Here is an 18,140-nt window from a genome sequence, read left to right on the forward strand (position 1 = left end):
TTTACTGTAACATAATTAAATATAACTCTCTCTTATACAAACCACAAAAATAAATACTTTTCTAGACATATGTACATATGCCTTTTAAACTCTGTAACCTGTAAGGCCTACCACAATTCCGAGTAGGATAATAATTCACAAGATATTATTGCACAATTTATACAAACTTTTTGTCTGCATTGTTCAGGTTTAAAATAAATGCATATATCTACTAGGCCTAAACATGTTACAAAGCTCAGTACTGGAAACTGTTTTAAAAAATTTACTGACAAAAAAAACTCAAGTCCTAACCTAAAAACAAATAAGTTACGTCTATATTTACCTGTGGTTAGGTTATATCAACTTTTTCCAAAATTGCTGTAAAAAACACGACGCGCAGCTATATGAATATTTCAAGAGTAGGTAGGCCTAACAAAATTTATTTTCGTAACGTTCTGTTTATCTGCTTAAGAATGCACAAAACTGTTAAAATATTGTACGTCCTACCTGCAATGTACTTGTGCATCCATTGACGAAGTTTCGGGTCATCCAGTTTTTAAATCGGGATTTTCGCTTCGATAAAAGCTCGAGTTGTTGACATAATAAACTCATTCGTGTCAAATTTTGCTTTTTTTGCCGTCAACACGGCTGATTCCAGCGAAACTGCCCTTTTGCACCGGATTGTTGACTTTCCTCGTTTTTGTTATGCGAGGCACTGTTTTTTAAGTGTTTCAAGCACGTGTCTTTCCGTTGCCACTCTATTCTAACGTTGCAGTACTTGCACATGAGAATTTTTTGCACTTTGTCAAAGACATAGAATCCTTCGCTCGCAAACTCTGCTGTCCTGTCAAATACTGTCACAACCATTTTATTTTAACAACAAAGTTTTACAAAAAGAAACCGAGCAAAAATGTTTGATTACATCCACGCCATTTTAAAACACTGTGGCCAGTGGCGACTCTGGCAAAGCGATAGCGCGACACGAATACGACTTCCTAGACTATCGAAAGGCGTTAACAATCGATTATAATCGACTACTGTTATCGAGTCATCAAAATACTGACGTTTAGCTATTTTCAGTGTTTTTTTCTTAATTTTTTTCGTGATTTCTCCAAGTAATTGATAATTTTGAGTTTTTAAGTTTATGTATATTAATTTCATTAATATTTTGCGATTTCGCGCATCACGAAAAACACCTGTCTCTATTAATAACAACTTGAAGGGATAAATTTCACAAGTCTTCTGTGTGATATTGTTAAATGTGCTTCTTGTTCTCTGTGACTAAATGAGTTACGGCTAACATGTGTTTTGTTCTGATTTATTTGTTCCAGGATCATGGTGCAACATACCAGAGCCAGAAATATTTTTGAAAATTTATTTGCTATAAGAATACATTCATTTGAATAACTTCACTCTTTTACATACAATATTTTATGCTTTACAACTATTATAACTCAGATTGGCCCAGCTAAAAGACTATGTACCTAAATTTCAACCTTCACAAAACATTTTAAAAATAAATAAAAACAATTCTGAAAATGTTTGCCTGATATTGCTAAAAGATGTATGTATATTTTTTAAATTTTCAATTTTAAATGTAAATTTAATTGGGCAATAATTCCTGAAAAAAGTAATAGTTAGAACTTTTACTTAGCTTTATTGATTAATTGATTTATTTATTTATTTTTTCTTGCTAGGGACCCTGAAAAACTGTAAATAAAATAGTTCAAAAGTGGTGTTAAAATATGGTAAAAGCAATGCAAAGAAGTCTTTACTAAAATATAAAAGCAGTGCAAAAGATTCGTGTAAAAATTTCAATGTTACTTTAAACACAGTATGAATGTTCATTTTTGCCTTTTATACCCTTAAAAATTAGAGGTATGCGAGTACTCGAAAATCGAGCTCGAGCCGAGTACTTACTTCAAGCTCGAGCTCGGCAAAAAAAAATTGTTAGACTCGATAATTTCGAGCTTCCAACAGCAGCAAGTTATTTGGCCGGAAAGCATTTTGACGGTGTTTTACTATTTACGGAAGAAAATACAGTAAAACTCGCTTACGACGGTCCCGCATGGTAAGTTTTTCTGTATAAAGCGTATGGTTTTAAGCAAGATAATCTAATAACTCCAAAATATATTAAACAAGGCTTGTTAAGGTTAATGGCGTGGGAAACTTTTGGTGCTATATTGGTCTGGCGTTTTAGGCGGGAAAATGTCTTGTGCCGTGTCGTCTGAAATGTGTTTTACTGTATAATATAAAATGCATTGTAGTTTCTCTTGTAAACAAAGCTAACGCTCCCGCTTTTAAACCAAGTAACGAAAAATATAATAAACAAGATGTATATCACCCTGTTGTAGGCACAGCTCAAAGAGCATTTGAAGAGTTCATAAATTATATCAATTGACAATGTGGTAAAAAAAAACATGCTCAAAATATCAAAATAACCTGTGTTGGTGATATTTTCCTGTTTGACAAATCTATGACGTTTCCCGAAATGGCCTCGATCATCTCATGAAAACAGCTGTATATAGCGCCAAACTTTGTGTTTCATAAAAGAAATGTCTAAATTTTGCAAAAAAAAAAACTTTAAAAATGTCATTTTTTTCTTCAAATTTTGCTGTTCACATAATTTTGGGGTCCCTAGTTCTTGCACAAAAGCAAAACACTGTCTGCTCTACACGATGCTCAAAACTGGTCCACACAGTTCTCATTAATTTTGCCTGCTCAAAAAATAAAACGTTCTCGATACTCATACACACTTTACACCTCACAAATAATTCCCGTGGTCACTTGGCATCGACAGTACTTGCCAAGGACAAATGTGTCCTTGGGATGGCGGCTAAAATTTACTTAAGCCCCATCGTAGGCTGAATGCTGATGACTGTGTTCATTAAAATTCTAAATAAATGTCGAAACGAGGTTGATAACCTGTGCAGACTGGACCACATCAGTAAAATTTATCACTTGGTTCATATTGTTTTGGCCTGAGCCACTGCCAAATGCAATCTTTTCAGTCCACGTCGAGCAGAGAACTGGCGAGATGACACCACTGCCTCCAGCCAAACAGGGAGGAGGGAGCAGCATGACTTCCCCGACCAATCACAACATAGCTCTCACAAAGGAACCAATCACAACATATTTCACCACCAAAAAAACTTCCAGAAGCTCTTGCATGTTTAATAAAATTACATTTTTTTCCTATTTTCTGTCTCTCTCTCGTAAGTTGATAAACCCTGTGGGAAATGCATGAATTCTGCTTTCCTAATATAAGACAGGGTGGCCACAGACCGGGAAAACCGGGAAAAGTCAGGGATTTTAGAAATGGTCAGGGAAAATCGGGAAAAGTCAGGGAATCGCCTGAGAGGTCAGGGAAAATTTTCTCTTCTACCGTGCATGATTAACTTTGAATATGTCATGTTATGTTAGGATGTGTACCATAAACCAGTTCTTACGTGCTGTTCTCGTTCAACAGTACGAAAACAATGGCTTGCGTGCAACATGAATAACTATCGTAGATCTATTTTTACATGCTAAATATTGCACACCAGTACCATAATAATTTGGTGTGTATGGTTTTTATGCTCGCGGTGTTCCCAACAAATGTAATGCGTACCGGTAAACCAGTTCTTACGTGCTGTTCTCGTTCGACAGTACGAAAACAATGGCTTGCGTGCAACATGAATAACTATCGTAGATCTCTTTTTACGTGCTAAATAATGCACACCAGTACCATAATAATTTGGTGTGTATGTTTTTTCTGCTCTCGGTTTTGCCAACAAATGTACTTGTTTTTGAGCACGTTCTAAGAAATCTACAAAATCAAATGGCTACTTTGTTTGGCAGCATATTTTCAGTTCTTATTTTCGCTTATATCATGCATATTAATTCGTAGGGATTTTTCTAAAATAAAAGGTTTAATAATTGACGTGTTAAAACATTGCAATGAAAATCAAAAGGAAATGAAAAGCCGGTGGTTGGGTTAATTTAAACATTATTTCTTTCGTTTTCGGCTGGGATCGCCATATTGGCTTATTTGCCTTTATGTACACTTGTAAAGTACCTATTGCTTGTGTTGCGGAAATTATAACGACAGAGTTGTAGGGGTAGTGTTCGTTAGACGCAGTGTTTGAAGTGATTATTACTGCAGTGAGCTACTTCTAGGAATCGTAAATGGGGATTATGAAACGTCTAACATGGCTGGCTAGATGTTCAGAGAGTTAGCTAACCTATTTTTATACAGACGTGACAGACGTTCGATTTATTTGTTTACACGTGAAAATATTGCGTAAAATTTTGTGTTTCAGTATTTAAAGCGTGACGAAATTTTCATAGTTTAGAAATGACAATTTAAGGAAAGTTTGTTAACAGTTTCATGGTAAGTTGCGAATAATTTGAGACCCTGAAACATGGTATTTCCAAGAAAGACTTCAAATTTCAAAGATGATTGGCTTCAAGATGAGAGATTTTGTTTGTTGTTGGAACAACCTAAAACCGGAAGTAATCATGATCGTTGTTCGCTGTGTCAAAAAACATTCTCCCTCAGCAACATGGAAAAACGTGCACTCACAAGTCACATGAATGGTGAAAAAAACAGACAAGCAGAAGAATATTCCAAACGAAGCAGTTGTAACTTGGGTATGTACTTTTCTTGTAAGCCAAAGCCTTCTAACTAGTGCCAGTGGTAATTCTGATTCACAGTCATCCTCCATGTTGTATACTACTACTATTGTTTCTGATGGTACTGTTCTTAATGACGAGTCGGGGGTTTTCAGTAAAATGCAACCCGAGAAATATTGTGAACAGTCAGTTGTGTAATCTACAGCTCTTTGCAAAATGCCACTGTCTGGGATAAACACGTTTGTTTTAAATGAGGAGGTGACTAGGGCTGAAGTTTTGTGGTGCATGCAAACAGTTTTATCACATAAATCTTTGCGTTGTGCAGCAAGTGATGTGACTGTGATGCAAATGATGTTCCCAGACTTCGAAGAACAAAAATTGGGTACATTATATTACATGGCATGGCCCCTTATTTCCATAATGAATTAGTGAAAGACATATTCCAGTGTACTGAAATAGTTGTGGGGTTTGATGAATCAGTAAATAAGACTTCCGAACTTGGACAAATGGATATAGTGGTGAGATTTTGGAGAGAACAGAGCTGCCAGGTTTCAACTAGGTACCTACTTCAACTCAGCATTTTTGAATCATGCCACAGCTGAAGATCTGCTGAAAGCATTTACTGAGACACTGCCAGAAATAGATTTGTGCAAAATTCTGCAAATATCTATGGATGGTCCCAGTGTCAACCTAAAGTTTCACCGTGATCTTTGTGCTTCTTTGGCAGGCCAAAATATTTGCATTGCTTGGTTATAACAATTTTTGCTTTTCAAATGTTTAGTAGTTTTAGATACTGCATGGTCTTATTAATTTTTTATTGTTTTTATTACTGTTGAAATTTTTATGCCAAAGAATCGTAACAAAACTGCTAACAACAGATATCCTATATTTCTCATTTTAAAATATATTTATAAAATCGCAATCACGGTCGTGTAAATTAAAAAAAATGTCAGGGAATTTTTTTGCACAGTTAGGGAAAACCTAGAAAAGTCAGGGAATTTCATTTCTACATTTCTGTGGCCACCCTGTAAGAATACATACAGAACTTGCCAGAAAGTCTCGGCAGCTGAAATAACTTCTAAAAAAATTGACACTGCCGTGGCATGCAACTTTCTCTTGTCTTTTCTCATCCCGACACAATGCACAATGTTCAAGAAATGTAATAAACACTTCCACATAAATACTAACCTAAAATATAAGCATAGAAACCATATTTAAAGTAAAGTGTAACCAGTAAAAATATAGTTTTACAGCTATTCTCAAGAAAACATTTTCATACAAAAATAAATTACAAGAATATTCTTGTTAATAAATTACAAATACCAAACTTGGTCACTAACCTTGAAATAAATAATCAGTTATTTCCTTTGAATGAATAAAACATCCTGTTAATTCCTCAAAAAAATTCTTATAAAAATTGGGGAGGGCAGGGTCTTGCAACGATACGAGCTTTAAAATGTTTTAAATTTGCATCAAAGATAACAGATTCATAAAAATATAATTCTTGCCAACCATTAGCCCTATTGCCCAAATCCTCCATCCATCTAAACTTCATGTGACCAAAATTCTAAAACATTTCAGTCTTAAGCAGCCAATTTTTCTCGCCCCACTTAACGTTTTTCTAAAGTATCTACCAATCATTATATGCCAAAACAAAAATTTTGCAATATCATATATTTATTCGGAACACTGTTAAATATATTTCAAGGAAATACTACCTATTGTAGTTGTTACCATGGTGCAACATTCAGAAAATTTTTATATAGGTTTTCGTTGGTCCATAGACCCCAAAACCATAGTCAACTCAAAATTTTATATATATACATATATTATATACATATATATAATCATAATTTTGTGGACATAACTGTCGCAATTTATGTATCGCTTCCAAACTGATACATAAAATCTAGTAATGGAAAATCTTGCTCAAGTTGTTTAATGGGCAATATCTGACCAAAGGGGTAGAAATGGGGAGAGGTTTTTTGAAAAACAGAAAAATCACTGTAACTCCCATAATATGGAAGATATCACATCCGTTTGAATGTGTTATTACTCGTAGGAGTAATGACAAAATCTTTTGTCTAAATAGGTTTTTGATACGACCAACCATAACTACAGGAAGTTGAAAAAATCATAACTCCCTTCATAGGCAAAACATTGAATTAGTACAATCTTATAATTGTATTAATCTTATAATTTTTTCTAAATCTTTGACTGAAAAAATTTTTGATAAGACAAACCATTGCTGCAAAGGGTTAAAAAAATATTAGTAGAATTAAAAGATATTCAAAACTCCCTTAGTAGGTACACTATCAAATCCATTCAAATTGTTTGTAATTCTTATAATTATTATCAAAAACTTTTGTCTGAAACAATTTTTTGATTCGACGAACCATTGTTGCAGGAGTTGAAAAAATTAAGGGATAGAATTTAAAAAAGAAATCGTAGTTGCTTACTATGTACTCTGTTAAATCTGTTATGTTTTAATGTAAAATCTTAAATTACTATATACAACTTTCGTCTGAAATAATTTTTTATATGAGGAGGCTGTGACCACGCACAGACGCCCCAGTGTCTGGTGCTGAGTGGTGAAACTCTTTATGGAGCGTCGTCGCAAGCCGCCGCGGCTCGCTCAGTGACCGACAGGACTCCCTGAGCGCCTCTACCGCTGTTGTACCTGCACCACAGACAAACAGAGGGAACATTACACTAAGAGCGACTGACTGCAAGGGGTCGACTAAACAACGGTTGGAGGACAAAAAACAAGCGTAACTTCCTTCGTAGACCCAACATCGAATTCATTTGGAAATGTTGTAAATCTTTATTTTTTCTAAAACGTTTGTCTGAAAAAAAATTTTTGATTAGACAAACCATAGCTGCAAGGGGTTGAAAACATGTTTTCAAAATATTTCCAGAATAAATAGTTACTTTGAAATCTCTTTAGGCCTGTAAACTGTGCAGAATGGGATTTTTTTTTGTTTCTGCAGTTTTAAATATTTCTGCACATTATTAACATGAATATTGGGAGGAGAAGAATAATCATCATTCAAATCACGTACTTATTAATTTGTTTGTATTGCATATGCTGAATTTTCAGTATTGCAGTGAGGGTTTTTAAATTGTGATAGCAAATTTTCCCATTTAATACAGTGTGAGATATCTCCTGCAATAATATAAGTGTAACAACCATGCTTAAAGCAATAAATTGTGTACTAAATGTGAAACGAACATTACTTAGGTAACTCAATATTTATCACAACTGCCAAAGATTATGCTGAGTAATTTTTTTGACGTGACGTCTAATAAATCGATGAACGCCGGCTGCACGCACGAAAAAGTGTCCCACTACGGATGTCCCACTACGGATGTATTCTTTTTGCTCATTGTACGCATGCTTGGCATCTCTCTTACACACGATTGGAACAACCATCGATTTGACTTTTCAATCATATTTTCGTCGTTTGAATTATTAATATTATGTAATTTAACGATCGTCCACCGATTTTCAGCACAATCAGTACCTACGGTTATGTAAAAGTAATGTTGAAAATTCAAATACGTGTTGAACCAACAATGGTGTTTTACAGTTACACATAATAATTCAAATTACACCTGGGATCTTTTGCACAATGTTCTAAAAAAATATTGTAACATTATAAATAAGTTTGGTGTATTTGGGATGCGTATTTGTTATAAAATCGTGTTAATATTATACCCCTACCATGAACAAAGTTTTTATAAATACATACATACACACATATATATATATATATATATATATATATATATATATATATATATATATATATATAAATATATATATAAACATTTGAAACTACATTACCATAGTATGGCCTTGTGGGCGTGTAGTTAGCGTACCTAACTCTTAAACTAAAGGTTGTTGTTTCGAATCCCGGCAGCTGCGAAGTTTTTTTTGTACTTGTAAAAATAAATACGTGCACGCAACATTTCAAAAGTAATAAATATAATTGAATTAATGAATGCAAATAAACGTAAATTTATTAATTAAATTATAGGATTTCATTTCACAACTTTGTATCCATACAAAATAGTGATAATTCAATAAAAATGATTCAATTTTATTCATAAAAGTATGCAGAGGTAGATTTTATCATACAAAAGATAGAGAAAATAAAAAAAATTCTTCCTCAATGAGTATAATATTTTTAATGCCTAAATGGTTTGGTTGCAAAAACCTATTACGGCTCAGTCTCAGGCCGAATATGACATTTCCTTTTCTTCTGGATCAATCATTTCATCAATGTTTTGTTATGACGTCACGTTAAACTATCGTCCGTAAACCGACTTTACAGACAACCAATTTTTTATCTGAATTTTTTTGCATTGTCCACGAATATAACCAAGGACAGGAATCAATCGAATCAAACAGTAAATTAATGAGATATTTTTTGCTGATTTTTGGAATTTTCCCCCAAGTTCTAGCTTTAAAGTTACGAATGTCCAAGATGGTAGTCAAAATGGTATCGGCAGATTAGTGGCTGCTGGTGGATGAGGAATTTAAGCAGATTTAGGATTTTTCGCGATATGTTTTTCAATAAATGATTTTTACAAAAAAAAACCTTTTTTGTATCATGCAAGGATCGAAGTACAAGAATCGATCGAATCAACTGGCGTCTGTGTTACCGGTTTCGGTAACTTTATTCATTGTTAACTTAGTTGTTGCCTACGTGAGTTTATTTTCTTTGAAGAAGTATTTATTTTTGTGTTTAATTAGAAAATATTCATTTTTATTGGTTTTTGCCATTTTGCTAACGTAATTTTGTTAGGATGCTAAAATGAAACTGAAAACGTTTGCTAAATGGATGCCAAGTGTTGATTTTTTTTTCCTAACCTAACTAAAACTAAGTGTATTTTGGAGGGGTCCGGGTTAGGGAGGGACTTAGGTGCGCCTCAGGCCGAAGCCTATACGCCTAGTCATGCTGGGATTAGCCATGCAGGGAGAGGGTCGCATGCATCATGTGCTAGGAGGGGATTGGCCAGCCATTGCAACGATTGGCGCCATGACTAACTCCCCTTACTCTTAAATCTAGACTATAACTAGAGATAGGTTGGGCCCAGGTAAAACCTTCATAGACACAGGGAAAACCCTGGGCATATTCATGCGGGATGCAATTTGGCATGCATTACGTGTAGGAATTTACAGGAGACAGAGGATGGTCTGGATGAAGTGTTGGTCAGAGTAGAAAAGAATCTACCATGCGGGGTTTGGGCACTTGGAAGTAGTATAGAAAAGGGGCTCCGGGCACTGGGTCCTGGGTGTGGATTGCGAGATTGTCGGTCCGTCATATTGGATTGTGACATCACGGCGGCCATCTTGGATGGTTGTGACCTTGACCCCGGCGGCCATTTTGGATCCGCCATTTTGTTTTCTCGAACATTCCGGCGTTGTGTTTTCCGCCATGTGAATAGGTTATCTTGTGATTCTCGTTAGGCCATGATGTTATTCACTAATTTTTTTAAATAAGGACGATGTTCTTCCTCTTGAGATCTAGGGAAGCACACCTTTTTCAACAGATCGTTAGTGAGCATCCCGCATCCAGCATAAAAGAAATTATTATTTACCAGCTAGCAACATGTGGAGTCATCTGTTGATGAAAAGTAGAACTACTTACAACCAGTACTTTTGTATGAGATAACTTAACTCTCGCTGGCGAAATAATTTTAAAAATTCTATTTAAGTAATGGTTTAATTTACAACTCTTAGTTTTCATCTGCCAAGAGTCGCAGAAGCTAACATGTACCCTGATTCGTTGCCTGTAGCTGTATCAAACCGACATCACTGTAGATACTGCAGCAAGGTGTTTACCTTGAGAAAGAATGCTAAATGTCATGAGAGAAGCGAGTGTAGTTTGGGTCATTGTCAAGAACCATTTAATTGCAGTCAGTGTCATAAATCCTTTGGTAGAAGATATTACTTGGGTAGACATTGCATGAACTGTACTACTAAGATTAATTAAGATAACGAAGACTGTGTTCCAAAATCGTGGAAGAGGAACGAAGGCAGAATATTAGATGACAATAATGATTATGAAGAATGTAAAAAAGCTAATGCTAAAAATATTGATATAGATCAAAACAATAATTTAAAATTAAAAACAAACGAAGAAAGTAGCAACCTCATTAGAAATGGAAATATATTTACACCAATATCTAGTCGTCTCCATTAAAATGTGAAAGATGAAGAACCACCTGAAGCTGACAAGACCGAAGACTGTGATGAAACATCTGAAGATGACATGATTGAAGATTGTGGTGACACATCTGAGGTTGACATGATCGCTGACTGTGCTGTCACAACTAAGGCTGACATGATTGAGTACTGTGCTGAAGCACCTAAAGCGGTCAAGATCGAAGACTGTGATGGCGGCCTAAGACCAAAACGGTGGAAACGTCGTTGCCGTCGTCCGGGGTCTCGGGCTCGAGTCCCGGTGTGGCTCCTAGTGGGAAAAGGCGGTTCTTGCTACGTGTTGTCCGGGTGGGCGCCAGACTAGCTCGGTTCTAGTCGTGAGTTTGGGGTCGTGGATGTATGTGCCCCTGCGTGGCCCACTAGAGCCGGCGGCGGTGTTGCGTGAGATGATTTTAAATAATAGGCGTGGAGTTGAGTTGGTGGTGTCGTACCTTTTATTCATAGGAACGAGTCGTACACAATACAACACTCTACAGAGGTCCCAGGGGGGGGGGGGGGGGGGTTTACTCGTTATTCCGTGGTGCCGTAAAGTTTGTGTTCCGCGTTACGTGGCCTCGGACGCTGTTACGTCTCATACGTCTCACTGGTTACACGGGTAACGTAATTTCGTAACACAAAGGCGGGACACAAAATACACTGAATTAAGGGGGTGCGCACAAGTTACGTGGCACTCGTTACTCGGGTAACGTAAGTTAGCAATACAAAGTACGGGACACAAAATACACTGAATTAAGGGGGCGCGCACAAATTACGTGGCACTCGTTACTCGGGTAACGTAAGTTAGCAATACAAAGTACGGGATACACAAATACACTGAATTAAGGGGGTGGACGATTGGAGACGGCCAATCCCGTATGCAAATGTCTCGGCGCGGGTGTTGTGTCCACTGTGGTGAAACACGCACCGCAATTAAGTTCGTCCAAGTTCCCTTGCGGGTTTGTGGTCAGCGGCGTGCGCGTGACCTTAAATAAAGTTTTGTAAGTTGCGGTAGGCGGCCCGTGCCGTATACTGAAGAGCAGCCCCGCTGACCAAGTGTGGTGCGGGGTGTCTTTAAATTGATGCGGCCGGATTAGGTCCTGGACCGAAAAAAGGGACCGGGTACTCACGGAGAGGTTAAGCAATAAAAGGGGTTCTGTTAATTAGTGACTATATTTACCGGACGTTACTTTCGATGAAGACAAAGGATGTTGCCTCTCCGTGGGACGTAGGTCCGCCCCGGTCCGTGAGCTGCGCTGAACTGCCGAACTGGCATGGCGTCCGAGGGAGGCTCGGCCTCTCTCGCGCCAGGCGTGACCTCATTACGCTAGACTCCAAACGGGTGTGTCTGGAAGAGATTTTATTGTCGCTAAAATCCTTATTTAATGTTTCAGGAGGAATGGGTACGGTTCTTTTCTTGTCTACTCAGGTTTCCGCGTCTTTGCCTTTAATTGCTGTTCGGGTCGCCTGACTCGGGTGGGCCATGGCCAGGGGTGTGTTCCGTTAGCGGGAGCGTATACTGGTGGGTGCAGGTCGGGCTCTGGGGTGGTCGTCGGCCAGACGACGTCATCGTAATAAAATAAATTATCCTGATTAAGCTTGTGATAATCACTGGCTCGATGCCGATAGTGACCTTGTGGTTGGTGTTGAAACGAAAAACACCAGAGATAATATTATTTATTATAAACATAATAGGAAGATGAACGTAGCAGAAGAGATTGATTATACCTCATGGGAAGATCCTAACATATTGGTTGACAGGCTAAGACTACTACATTGTTCGCTTTGTGCAAGAAACTATTCGAACATCAAAGAAATATCCTTCATACTTAAAGAACTGAAGGAAGCTGGCTACATAAAATAATGGTTTCAAATAAATGCATGTGTATAAACTTGAAGAAAAATTAATATTTTTTTTTCAAAATGGATTTTAACAATTTCTCGAAAAGCTCATTTCTAAATAAAACTTATAACATAAAGGTGTAAAAAAGTCACCACTGACATCCAAAAATGTATACTAATAAAGTCATGCATGTGAACATGTCATGTTCGAAAAAAAAAAAAAAGTAATTTAAATCAGTTGGAGCATTTGGAGCGATTGGACCATTTGGATAAATTGTAGCATTTGAAGCATTTGGAGCTGTTGGAGCTGTTGGAGCAGTTGTAGCATTTAGAGCTGTTGGAGCATTTGGAGCATTTGGAGCATTTGAAACATTTGGAGCTGTTGGAGCATTTGGAGCCTTTGGAGCATTTGGAGCTGTTGGAGCTATTGTAGCTGTTGGAGCATTATGAGCAGTTGGAGCTGATTGAGCTAAGAATTAGTCGTTTCACGTCTATGCAGGGCTAAATGTTTATAAGATTGCTGGCTTTCGCAAGTGACCATGTAGTAGGATAGAATTTATGTAATAAATATTATGTTTGTAAAAGAACTTGTGGTGTTTTATTTCTCGAACCTGACACTTTTCTGGTATTTAAATTAAATTTATTTTCAGCTTCGTCCATAGATCGAAGCTAGTTTCGGTTCAATATGTAAAATAATGTGTGATTTTTTCGGTGAATTTTGGAATTTTTCCCGAACTAATAAGTCAATAAATACAAATATCTAAGATGGTGCCGAAATTTCAATATGGCGGGCACCTCATGTTAAATGACCGAATGTAACATAAATACTATGTTGTTAATTGACTTCTTTTAGTTTTTGTGTACTGAGTGTAGCTGAGTAGACTGGTGGAAGTAAGTGAAGAGCTTAATGTAGAATGGACTTGTGTTGATGGAATTGTTGGTGTATAAATCGAATGCTGGTGGTCTGATAATATGTTGGGTTATTTACGAAGATATTTATCGATGTGTGCTATGACAAGCATATAAATATCTAGTAAACTTATAGAGTAGGTCTCTTGTTTCGGAGACTTTTGTCGTAAGGCTTAAGAAGGATCGACTCTGAAGGCTTTGAAGATGTATGGTACTGGGCATGTCTTGGCTGTAGCTATATCAACACTGAAGGTCCTCTGAACTGAAGATGAGAGGTACAAAAAAATTGACTTTGGACCTAGCCTGGTATGGGATAATATATTTTAGTCATGTGTTGTAGACATTTGGAGTCAGTTGGAGGTTTTGTGTAGCTGTACTTAATAAAATTTAAATTATGTTTGAGTTCTGAAACTTCCATTGTTCAAAGACTCTTGGTCCTTCTAGTAAGTCTAAATTAACCGTGTATGTAGGATGTGTGATTATTTTTTTGAATATATAATTTAAACTTATACTCTTAAATTCCTAATTTTTTTTAAAGTCATAACAATGGATGATGTATTGACTTGCGTATTATACAAGCGGACGCTGATATTTAAGCGAGTCTTAGACAGCAGGTCCCTCAGTCCACCTCTTGTAGTTGTGCAGTGCAGATCTGATGGATTGACTTGTCTGCATATAAGTACGATACATGAATATTCATGTGTATCCGAACTCAATGGTAGCAACGATGACATCGGTACAAATCCCAATGGTGGCGGGGTCAACGGCTGCAGAGATCTTGGCGGAGGGTCTCGCGTCTTCACCGGGGTCCCTGACGACGGAGGCGATGATGACGAAGCAGATCCCGATGACAACGATGAGGGCAGCTCCAGAGATCCCGATGATGGCTGTATCTACTGTCTCTTCACTCCAAGAGACTTCAATGTGTGCATTATCGAACGCAGAGGAGACTCCGATACCTGCAACTACACCGCATTTGGTAAATAAAACATTTTGTGAGCAATTCCCAGCTTCTGCATCAGTCGTGTAGGTATACATCAGATTCTTTGGCATCCAGTACAGATGATCTGTCAATGTTGACTGGGAAATCTCCAGCTCATGCAACATACGGGACTTCGTCGCCTACAACAGCAGTGTACATTGAAAGTAAGATACTTTCCGAGCCGTCGGTGACTCAAGGTCTAACGACGAGACATCTGTGTACGTACTGTGATAAGAGTTTTAAATACCGTCAAAATGCAAGAAGACATGAAAATCATGTCTGTAGAAGAAACGCTAATCGTGTGAAATTTCCGTGTGACCCGTGTGGTGTACATTTCACAAACAAAAGTAATTTGATTAGGCATTGTAAAATCAAAGTTCATTTGCAAGTTGTACAGCGGTGAAGCGATGGTAATTGCGATGAATATCTGTATCAGTGCTGCTACTGTGGTAAACGATTTGAACGACTACGAAGTACACGCATCCATGAAAAGCATGGCTGCAGAAGAAATCTTGACTGTGTAAAATTTCTGTGTGAGAAGTGCGGTGTACAGGTTACACGAAAATTATACTTGAAAAAACATTATAAATTTTGTAAAGGAATGTTTCTAGCATCAACATCTCTGGTCCTCTAAGGTGCTACACTCCTGAACTGATGTATCGTGATCTGTATGAATTATTTGTATTTTGTCACTCTAAAAACGAAATATAATAATTTATTTTAATAAAAATGAATGTCACATGAACTGAGAAATGTATACGATATACGTATATACAGTGTCAAATTTCTTTGTATATAAATGTAACCTTTTAAATAAATTATAGAATTAAAAATATTATTTGATTTATTTTTCTTAACCTACTTCATTCATCTTAATGTAATAAACTACATGTGACACGTAATTTTGGTAGGAGTTGTAATGCACGTTTTGACTTGTTTGTGTGTATTATTATTTTTACCAATAATGTTCAAGACAGTTTATTTTGCTAAAATTATTTTTGTCTGAGTATGTTATATGCATTATTAGGATTTTTTATGGGAGATGTTTTGGTAAAGTGCTGGTGTATGTAATACCGTAACGTTAGAGCAAATCTGATAGGAACTTGATTTATTATTTCTGAGAAATAATTTATTACTTCCCGAAATAAAACTAACAGACATGTGGGAAATTTATGGTCTTAAATCGTAACCTGTCATATATTGGTGTACACTACGGAGGTGATATTAAAAAAATTAAATAATGTTAATCAATTGATCATACTTCGGAGTACTCTGGTGCACTGTATGGGCTGTATCAGTAAGATTCTGGATACTTGGAAAGTGGTTCTTCGTCCAAGTTACTCGCTCCTTCGTTGCTGATTACTAACATGAATTTTTACAACATGGAAATAATGTATACTGGCCGGGGTCTTGATTAAAAATATTTTGCTGCTTATAATTATCAGAGTATCGGCTTTCACAGTATGGTATGTAGGGAACGACTACTCGTATATGTGCTACAAATTTTTTTTGTTGGTAGCACGTTATACATTCATAAGCTGATTTTCTGCTCTGGTACAGTGATGCATACTTTGAAGTGGTTCCAGCAATTACTTTACGTATGCTGGATTACGATTTCACTGGAGTTTTACGTGTAATGAGTGGGAAGACTAGCGACGTGATGTATGTATGACTCGAGCAGACATATGACTGCCGCAGCATTCTGCAAGTTTGCAACTCCTGCGCGAGGGGTCAATGTTCATTTGCAGGTGACGGTATGCGTGTCTCGATCGTGTAGTCTCTGCCTCTATCCTTGAAAATTTTTTTAATTTTCTTTGAGGTTAACGTGCTTGAATTTATGTACTTTTGACTAGTCGCACGTGAATAAGTTTAAATTCGTATGCATTGGAACATATTTTTGTACATGAGGTAAGAAAAATACATTGATGCTACAATGTCTGAGATAGGTATCGAACACCTGTTCCTTACCCTATGAGTGACTAGCACTTGTCGTTTGACCTATCTCCTCTACCCTCTTTTACTTTGTGATATAGACGTGACATGGTTGTTTTCTGAGATGATGGTTAAAATGTCTTGGGAATCGAGTTCTTTGTAGAAATTACTATGAGCGGTAATTATTTTAGTCGAAGTGATACTTTAATAATACGCGTAAAAATAACGTGAAGGTTTTTTTATGTGTAAACAAATCATTGATAGGATGGATTTGTATGTAGAAATGGTGGTAGGGCTTATACCACATCTCTTAAAGAACACTGCATGGTATATAATGAAAGACTCTTGGGCTCAAGAAACTAAACTATAGGTGGAAAGGATGATGCGGTTCCTAAAATTAAATGAAAGGTACTTTGTTGATTTTTTTTTTCTATATGCTAAGATGATTTAATTGAGTTTGGGATGATGGGTTGACGGATTAAATAATAAAACTGGACACATAGGCTTTTAAAGAAAATGAGAATGTAGCTAACCATGTCTAGAAAACAATAGAGAATATTGTAAAGCTCACAATATCATAGATTGTGGTACATCTCTGACAACAGAAATGTGGAAACGATATAATAAAATGAGTGATATTGATGCAGCTCCTGGTATTACAACTGATAGCTACGGTGATGATGCCTTTACGTCTGTGATAGTGACACGGACGCGAAATTTTTAAGACTAATAATAACATATATGTAAAGAAGATGGAAGCCGTAGCACGCGAGACCAAATTGAATATCGAGAGTCAATCCAAATGATTGGAGAATAGGCTAAAACTTCTACTTGGTTCGCAAAATGTTGAAAATGTATACATCCTCAAAGAAACATGAACTACGAAATGCAGGGTTTATAGAATAAAACCTACTTTTTTTGATCAGATGTATATTATTGGAAATAAATATACAATTTAATATGAGTTTTATTAAATATCATTCTTACACATGTACTTTCATTCTCTTGGCGTCTACAGTGTCCATAAAGTATATAAAATATTTACGTACCTGGTTCTTCAATTTAACAAGTACTTACATTTTGCATTTTTTAATTCGAATTTGTTAAAGAACAATGGCTGAAATGATGTGTGTTATAAACTATAAGTCCTTCTATAACTGGTGTGATTTATAAGACTGTGAAATTTTGAGGATAGTATGACCAATGGGATGTTAATATGATGTGACATTGGCTTGGTACTTCGCTTGAATGAAATTTAAATGTTAACTTTGTGATGCAAGCTGAAAGTGCGTGCACTGCGTGTTCATTTCATTTGATGAATTTGTTTCCAAATGCGTTACCTTATTTTGGTGTGCTTCTTTTTTAAATGATGTTTTGACTTGAGTATTATAGTAGTTGGGTCTTGATTTGACTAGAGTATTATTCCAACCGGTGCGTGTATATAAGCGAGTCCTAGACAGCAGGTTGCTCAGTTTGTTACTGACGTCGCCAGTGTAAGGATCACCTAGTTTGATTCTTCTAGTGCATAAGTCGTGTCAATTACCTGTTCTTGTAAACTCGATGGCATCTTTACCGTCTGAAACGACGAACTTGATGGATGTTGTACCATCATCTACGGGAACCCTGACGTCAGCGACGTCGAAGAAGGTGCAGATCCCGTCGGCAACGACGACA

General features: G+C 36.7%; 1 long non-coding RNA gene across 9 annotated transcripts in view; it reads left to right on the plus strand.

The window, feature by feature from the left end:
* Positions 1 to 3,177, plus strand: part of LOC134536753 (uncharacterized) — a 64,834-nt gene extending 61,657 nt beyond the window's left edge. For 8 of the 9 annotated variants that reach the window (XR_010075863.1, XR_010075864.1, XR_010075865.1 and 5 more), the window contains one exon: positions 1,311 to 1,779. This is a non-coding gene — a long non-coding RNA (uncharacterized LOC134536753). Of the gene's footprint in view, positions 1 to 1,310; positions 2,051 to 2,990 lie in introns of those variants that run through there. The other variant, XR_010075866.1, reaches the window with a different exon arrangement.
* Positions 3,178 to 18,140: the final 14,963 nt, after the last annotated feature.

The sequence above is a fragment of the Bacillus rossius genome, chromosome 11 (genome assembly GCF_032445375.1).
Source record: "Bacillus rossius redtenbacheri isolate Brsri chromosome 11, Brsri_v3, whole genome shotgun sequence".
NCBI lineage: Eukaryota > Metazoa > Arthropoda > Insecta > Phasmatodea > Bacillidae > Bacillus > Bacillus rossius.